The 9,293-nt window shown below is 35.0% G+C and overlaps 1 pseudogene; it reads left to right on the top strand.

Moving 5' to 3' along the window:
• Positions 1 to 313: 313 nt before the first annotated feature.
• LOC117073925 lies at positions 314 to 490 on the top strand (annotated as a pseudogene).
• The last annotated feature ends 8,803 nt before the right edge of the window (positions 491 to 9,293 follow it).

Below are 9,293 nucleotides of genomic sequence, written 5' to 3'. Positions count from 1 at the left end.
AGATCAGAGCAAATTCATATTAAATTATTTTGGAATACTGAAGTTCCTTTTTTGTTCCAGTTCATTGTCTCAAATTCTTACCAAATACTTTTAGAGATAATTGAATTGATAGAATTGATTATTAGAAAAATGAGTTGAAAACAAACTATTTAGAACCTACTTCTCTTTTTCATGCATAAAAAACAGGATCAGAATATCATGAATATAAGGCTAACGAAGAATGCATGTGTAAGGACTTGCTTGAGCAAAGCTAAGGAATGTTAAGACAAAATTTCTCCTACCCAGTCTGAGGAGCAAGAGATTAAAGGAGAGAATCCCTTTTAGCTCTTTTGGTTAAGATCAAGTGTAGGATCTGTTTTTATCAGTTTGATATCTGGTACATCCTTTATCCCAGGACAATATATTAAGTGGATTTTTGGAGCAGGGAGATGGTTGAAAATAATACACCATGCTTCACATTGACCATTTGCTCCTGATAATCAGATGTTCTGCATAAAACTGGCAATTGGGTAACGATTTTTCATAAATTGAAATGAGGAATGTAAGAAACACATAACCAGTTAACAGTGAGTGGCACAACAAACAGGAAAAGGCCACACCTAAGCAGCGAACTGACATGCTCGGGTGTAACAGGCTTTGTGTAGGAGCTCCTTTTCACTTACCAACTAACACAGGTGTTACCAGGTGCTTGTTTGCAATAACGTCTCTCCACTTACTAACTGTCCTTTCTTCTGGACAGTTTCCTTTAGCATTTGCTCTGCCTTTATGTAACTCATTTTATAATACTGGGCAAAAACAAGGGTTCTATCAGAAAGTCATAGTGGAAGCAGTTTAAGGACGAGTGCAGTAAACAATAGAGAATGGCTCCTAATAAGTGGGCACAGCAAAGCCTCTCCTAATGAAAGTCACTGTCCACATACATTTTCTATTTGACTGCACTTGGTGCACACATTTTTTCAGTATCTAGGTGAGATTGTGATGTTCCGTGAATCATATTCAGAATGTCAATGTAAGTTTTCTGACACTTTCTTTTGGTTTGGTAAAACAACATAAAATTTAGAATCCTAACCATTTTCAAGTATACAATTCAGTAACACCAAACACACCCACAATGTTGCACAATCACCACCACGATCCATCTCCAGAACACTTTCACAACCCAAACAAAAGCCCCCACCAAGGAATGATAACTCCCCTTTCCCCTTTCCGTTGGCCCCTGCAACCTCCATTCTGCTTCTGCCTCTAGGAATTCACCCAATCTAGGTGCTGATAGAAGTCAAACCGTACAAAACAGATGCTTTTGTGCAGAACTTATTTTACCCAGCACAATGTTCTCAAGATGCATCGATGTAGCCTGTATCAGAACATCATTACGTTTAAAAGGAAAAAGTATCCATTGCATGCGTACACCACACTGCATGTATCCATCCAACTGTCTGCTGAAGGAAACCTAGGCTATCTCCACTCTTCGGCTACTGTGAATAATGCTGCTATGAACACGAGTGTACACATGTTTGTGTGAGTGCCGGTTTTCAATTCTTTCCACTGTATACCTAGAAGTGAAACCACTGGATTTCATAGCAATTCTATGTTTAAGTTTTTGAGAAAACACCAAATTGCAGCAGCTGCCCCATTTGACATTGCTACCAGCAATACAGCAGGATTCCAATTTCTCCACTTCCCTACCAAAACTGATTTTCTATAATTTTTAAGTAATAGTCATTCTAGCAGATGTGAAGTAATCTTTTATTGTGGTTTTGATCTCTATTTTTCTCAAGACTAGTGATGTTGAACACATTTTTATGTATTTATTGTCATGTCTATTCAGTCTTTTGCTCATTTTTAAGTTGTGTTTTTTGTTGTTATTCTTAAGTTGTAGGAGTTCCATCTATATTATATTAATTCCATGTCATTTGTATATGGTTTAGAAATATTTTCTCCTATTTGTGGAATGTCTTTTCACTCTTTTGACAGCATCCCATGATAAGTAGAAGGTTTTTTAAAAAAACAAATTAGAAAGTCCAATTTAATTAATTTTTTGTTTCAGTGTTTTAAGTGTCATATCTAATAAAAAAAGATTCTGAATCAAATGCCATGAAGATTACCTCCCATAATTTTTCCTAAGAGTTTTATCATTTTAGATCTTAAAATGAAGAGTTTGATGCATTTGGAGTTAAATCTTATATATGGTTGTAAAAGTTTGGGATCCAGGTTTACTCTTTTGGATGACTACATGTGATTTTTGTATAAAATGCTTTGAAAAGTGTGTATTGCCTATAAGTCTCCGTATATCAACACTGATTGAAAAGCATATTTAGAGTTTCTAGCATTCTATCATGTTTGAATTAAGAGTTCAGGAGGCATTCTGAGAAAATCAATAGCTTGGGAGATGTTCTATGAGGCCCCCCTGTTACAAATGGTATTAATTTCATGGCAAGAGTGTGTTTTATTCAAAATTACTTACATTGTTTCTTTTTTCTTTTTGCAAAGGCTATGTTAGGTCACTAGGAACACCACAATACATTCCATAAAGTATGATGCAAGTGACACTTGTTTTATAACAGTGTAGTAATATTTTTTAAAACTACAAAAATAGAAACCAAAATTTAGACCAGGCATGGTAGCTCACCCCTATAATCCCAGCACTGTGGGAGGCTGAGGCGGGTGGATCTCTTGAGGTCAGGAGTTCAAGATCAGCCTGGCCAACATGGTGAAACCCCGTCTCTACTAAAAATGCAAAAAATAACCAGGCATGGTGACGTGTGCCTGTAGTCCCAGCTACTTGGGAGGCAGAGGAGGAAGAATCGCTTGAACCCGGGAGGCAGAGGTTGCAGTGAGCCCAGATCACATCACTGCACTCCAGCCTGGGTGACAGAGCGAGGCTCTGTCTCAAAGCAAAACAAAACAACAACAAACAAACAACAACAACAAACAAACAACAACAAAAACTAAAGTGCTTGGCAAATCACTGTCACCTTAATTATTTTGTTGCTTTGGAAACAAAATCGATACCCCAAATGCAGCCTATCTGGAAAATAACTCAGAAGAAAATAGTGCATATCAGGTTTTATAGCATATAAGTTGCCTGGTTCAGAGGACTTCTTCAACAGAAGATGCTTTACTATTCCCAGGATAGACAGCCAGGCCCTGCACAGTTGAAGTCAACATGTATTGAATCAGCAGCATCCCCAAGAGAGCTGCTTGGCTCGGGACGTAAGGCTGCACTGGTCACACTTGACTGAGGCCCAGAGAGCAGACCAGAGCAGCCCCTGCCCATAGAGCTCAAGAACTGTGCAAGGACAAGTCCACATAAATAGGATGCCCACTGTCCCCCATTTCCACAGAGCAGTTGCCCTAGCACACAAAGAGGAGAGGGTCATTTATGAGAAGAGACAGTCACTTGAAATAGGGTGAGTGAAGTGACTGATATGCCCTCCATATACCTGCTGGCCTTATGTTTCACCACCAAACTCCAACCACATCTTCATTGCCTGTCAGAGTAGGATCAGGACCACTTGTGTCAGGGTGACTCAGGATGCTTGGAAACCCCATTCCTGCATCTATGCAAGACCTACTGAGTCAACATTTCTTTCGGTAGATCTCAACAGTCCACGCTGCTACAAGAGACCTGGACCTGAAAACTAAAGTTTGAGATTCCCAACTCTCTTTTCATTTATGTTTTGCACGCTTGAGATATGAAGGTTACCATGCAATTATTAGTATCATTTTGTTTTCAATAAGTTTTTCATTATTTATTTTCTAGGCATGCTTTTCAACGTTCTAATATTCACAGCTATTTTCTTTATTTTCTCCATTTTTTATCCAGAATTCTGTATTGACTGCTTCAGGGCTTTTGCTTCTGGTCAACTTACAGCTAAGTGGTATGGCGGGTGGCCCCAGCGATCTACACCTGATGATGGAGACCACGAAGTGTGCGATCTTAGGAGGTAAGATTCTGTCGATGATCAGCAACAACTGATGTAGCTCCTGGAAAACATAGCCCTGCCGCCTTTGACAACTACTCCTCCAAAGTTATAGCATATGGACCAGTGAAAATTAGCTTATGGGATGCAAGGTGGACAAGAAGACTATCCTGCCAAGTAGGTGTCTTACCTTGAGAGTCTTTAATGATTTGAAAGTGTCCGTGCATTTCAAAGTGTTCCGATATGTCACAACATTGCTTCAACCCTCTTGTAATCCCAGGGGGACTAAATTCAAAGTGAGAAATAACAAAGACACAATTTAGAAACCAAAAGAGAAAACGCTGACTCCAATCATTTACGCACAGGATTTAACACTAGGTAAGAAATCAGTGTTATTAAATACCTGAATATTTGGCTTTCAGCCATGAAGTCCTCAGCAATGTTTGAGGAAGTTCCTAGCGTAGTTCTATGCCCATCCCTGTCAAGAAGGAGAAGCAGCAATGTTTGCTGTTGAGAATGCCAGAGTCCTGACCTTCATTACTGAATCCTATCCATCAAATCAGTTTAGCCTTTCTTAGAAATGCTAAGTCCTATGCCCTGACAAGCTTTGTTACAGACTGTTTTTTTTTTCACTGAATTATTTTTAACCTCCTAGCAATTTTAAGATTATGTTGATAAAATGGAAGAGTTCATACTTTCATACTGCATTAAAATGTCTTCCTAAAATGACAACCTTCATGAAGCCTTGTTTTTCAAAAGAAACTACTCTTAAGCAGATTGCTAGCCAGATATCTTCCAAACTTGCTTATATTATTGTACTGTGAGCACTAAGCACTAAGCTGTTTAAAAGACCTTTGTGTTTAAAATGACATACTTTCTGAATTTATGAAATTTTCTAAGTAATTTTCAGACCCGTAAAAAGTACATTCTCTTGTCTAAATATGCCCCCAAAATGCCATAACTAAAAAACTCTAAGCTCACTACAGGGTTGATATGAAACTTCTTCCAGATTCATTTTACCTAGGTTGGACCACAGTACCACTTATGGATCCATAGATCAAGGGAGCTGTTGGCATGGGTGTGGACAGAGCTGGAGTGCCTGTACAGATGAGTCCTAAATTACAGCATTGGATAGAGCTGGAGGTAAAACGATTTAGTGTCCTGGCTGCAGCAATACAGGGAGTCCAAAAATGTAAACTGTAACCTAGATCTTAGGTTATTATAAAGACACATTTGTAATACATTACAGATCATTCTGTTCCATGTTCTAATTTCTCCTTTCTAGTTAGATATAGTGGTAACAAAAGGTTTCTCAGAGGAATTTTGTGAAAATTAAAATAGATATTATGTATACAACAAAGCATAAAGTGTTAAAAAAAACACCTCAAGTGATAGCATGCATTAGTGTTAAATATTATTACATAGAAAATATTACACTCATTCAAAAATGCCAAAACCTGAGAAATCCAGAAATAGCATATAGGTATAAGGGAATCCCTATTGAAAGGGAAGGAAGAAGAGAATTGCAGAAATAAAGCCATGTTTTCAGGAATAAGATTGAAAAAGAATTATTTTGTTTTTAAGGATACAAAAATACCACTTGAGTTTTCTTATTTAGGAAACAAATAAATTTTGGCTTTAAAAATGAAAAGGTTATTTTTGAAGACAGGGATAGCTTTATTTTATAAAGGCTAAGAGTAATAGCACACTGAGTGGTCCTGCAGATAGATTTCTGTTCCACGTAAGGAAAGTTATTTTATTAATTTGAGTCCATGAATTGAAGCAGTGTGTTGTCCATAACCTAAGAGCCCCTATTTTCCTGGTGGAAGGATTTCAAACTTTGTAGCTAGCAGCTGGCACTGGAAGTGGCTTTACAACTTGAGTGACTCTGATTCTAAGAAAACTCAAGAGAACTGTTCTATGTTAAATCAGTCAATACCTTTGGATTAGGATACATCTCTTTTCAATAATAAGAAGGGCCCTTTCAGATAAATTCAAGTGAGATTGTGAGACTGAAGGATTTTAAGGAATTAAAGAGAATTTGTAATGTATTAGAATAGTAGAAAATAAAAATGGTGATTTTTTTTTTTTTAAAGGAAATGTGCTTGCTAGAGATGTATAGATTAGTTAGCTTGAATAATTTTGGGGCAACGTCTGAAGAAATTTTCAATATTTTGAGTACTTCAAGAGAAAATTTCTCATGTGGGAGTAAGTGAAGTAATTTCAATAAAATATGCACCTTATAGAATATTCTTTTATGAAATAATGACGACATAGTAAAATGAGAGCCATAATATATGTAAATATTATTCATGTGTGTATGTTTTCATGTGTGTATGCATATACTTGAAAAAAACTGTTCCTAATAATTAGATTGAATCACAGGCTCATATCTTCCCAAAGAAAACAATTTCAATAATAAAATTGTTATCAATAATTATTGGGAAAATGTTGGCATGCCATTTCCAGAACTACTGATTCTTTTAATGTGACATTGGCAATTTAAAAGCTATAATTTTGTGGCTTCTAAGAAGCCATTGAAATACTTGAAGAGAGGAGTCAGCAAAAAATCTTTCACAAGGAAGGTGAATCACTATTACTTCTCATAGCAGGGAAGCTGTTCTAAACTTCATTAGATTTTTCTGAGAAAGGCAGGAATCTCATGGCAGTTTTAGAATTAATTTTAATGCACACTAGAGAGCAACAAAAATATACATTCTTAGATTCTGAGTGAAGGAAAGGTTTTTTTTTTTTTTTTTTTTTTTAAGATGAAGTCTTGCTGTGTCACCCAGGCTGGAGTGCAGTGGCACAATCTCGGCTCACTGCAACCTCTGCCCCCTGGGTCCAAGCGATTCTCCTGCCTCAGCCTCCCGAGTAGCTGCAACTACAGATGTGTGTCACTACACTCGACTAATTTTTTGTGTTTTCAGTAGAGACGGGTCTCAAACTCCTGACCTTAAGTGATCCACCTACCTCGGCCTCCCAAAGTGTTGGGATTACAGGCATGAGTCACCACGCTCCGCTGAAAGGCAGAATTTTTAAAGAAGGATACAGACTTGAAACATGGAAAGTATTGGTTCAAATAACAGTTCCACCACTTATTAGTCTTGTGAATTGGATAGGGCGGTTAACTTTTCTCAATATTTTTCTAACTTTGAAGATACTAATATGACCACTCTAAAATGGCTATAATAAGGATTAAGTACAATAAAGTTGATGGGGCACCTGATGAAAAGCTGGGATCACAGTGCTAGCTGCTCTTTTCTCACCTTCAGATTGTATCAGAGAATGAAATAAGAACCTGCATTATGGTATTGCTCCATAGGGAGCAACCCAGCTTTCCCTCCGCATTTTAAATTTGAGCAAAATTCCAAGATCAAGAGCCTACCTTAAATATTCAAAAAATGTATCATAAATAATGAAAGTAAAATGAAATTGACTTGGGCTTCAATGAGCAAAGCTCCATGCCTTCCACAATAGTGTTAAATAGACGGATGTCTTTTTTCATGTCAACAAGAAACAGTTTTGAAAGTGGATAACTTATTCTAATATAATGAATTAAAAATTGAAGAAGCATCTGCACCTGTCATTTCATTGTCAATAGAAGGAAAAGTAGATTTTACAACACCAAAGTCAAAATTACTAGAGAAATGAAGAATATATCCTACACCAACACTAAATAACTCCATCCTGCAGGTTAATTCAATGTCTTATTTGGAATCATGTTTCATTGATAAAGTATCTTAGTGGACCCCTAAAGCAGTGCAAATTAAAACAAGATATTTCTCCTGGTATAGAAGATAAATGAATAGCACTAATAAAAATAATCCAAAATGAAACCATCTATGATGTCATGGTATAGATTCTGTGGAATTAAAAGTAAACTACATTTTGGGGTATGAACAAAACTGATTGTTTAGTTAAAAAAAGATAATATTTCAGTTCATAGTAACATATAAAGAAGGCCTTTGGGTGGCATTAATTGATCGAGAAGAGATAAAAAATCACTCTATTAAGTCTATTGCCAACTTTGTTCCAGAGTGAAGCATGGTACATCATTTGTAACAAATCTAGTGATGATGGCTTTCTAGGCATTTTACTGTTTACCACATAATATAAAGTAAATTCTAGAATGATTGGACTCATTTTAATAGCTATAATCTACCAAAAATTCAGTATAAAAGAGAAAATATTAAGGACCTAAGAGGTATTAATCCACGTAAACTAATTTACATAATAAAAAATAAAACGAGAAAAATTTAGGTAACAAGTCTTTCTTAAGTAAGGAAGGTTATATAAACTATTAGAAAATAACATATAATAAAAGATAAAACAGTAAGTTGAAGATTAAAAATAACTATTTCTTCAGTAAGCATTTGAAAAATATATTGTTTTACATATAACCTTTATATATACAGTTGAAATTGAATGTAATACATAAATGTGTGTATCCACACATGTATACTAAGGATTTTTAAAATGAAGATTTAAAAACATGCTTGTAAATAATTTATGAATCAAAATATGTCATATTGGAAAACGAAATAATTCTTAGAAATAAATAATAAACAAAACACTACGTATCAATTCTAGTAGAATTCTAGCCATTCTGGTAGCAATGCAACTGCTCTTGAAAGAGTAAAGTATATTCTGTAATTTTTTTTTATCAGAAAACAATAAAGTCTGAAAATAAACAAGCCCAGAAACCTACTCGAGCACAAAGAAATGAAATGGAGAATATAGGAGCAAGAAAATAAATAAAATATTTGCAGAAATTAGTAAAATAGAATATAAATCTACAATAGAAAGCATGGAAAGTCAGAAGTTGATTATTTGATAACTCTAACTCAAAATGCATATAAATTATTTTAAAATGAATGAATGAATAAATATAAAGAAGTAAGATAACACTATGGCAAATTTAATCAGAAATAAATTAAAAAGGGAAGAAGGCACAAATAAAAATTAAAAATAAAAATAGGAATGTGGTTAGGGATAAAACAAATTATAAAGTTAATTAGAAAATTTCAATCACAAAATTAATTGATAAACTTGAAAATTTGTATATATTAAACCATCTCTATAAAATTAACTATGTAACTTCTCACAATTGATTCATAAATATCTGAAGAACCCTACATTTTAAAATTTCAATCAGTAATTTAAAAATCTTATAATACCAGACTAAAAAAAGATAATTACATTCCAACTCTTCCTATGAAGCTAATGTAACCTAAACATATAAACGAGATAGGACTCATGTAAGAAAGGAGCATACAATTCAATTTTCCTCATTAACATAAATGTACTAATCCTAAACATTATATGATTAAACCAAGTACATTAACATATAAGACAAATCATCATGTA

This window comes from Trachypithecus francoisi, unplaced genomic scaffold, assembly GCF_009764315.1.
Source record: "Trachypithecus francoisi isolate TF-2019V2 unplaced genomic scaffold, Tfra_2.0 Lachesis_group4, whole genome shotgun sequence".
In the NCBI taxonomy this organism is placed as follows: Eukaryota; Metazoa; Chordata; class Mammalia; order Primates; family Cercopithecidae; genus Trachypithecus; species Trachypithecus francoisi.
Note: the sequence above shows the minus strand (reverse complement) of the source record. Positions and strands in the feature narration are given on the sequence as shown.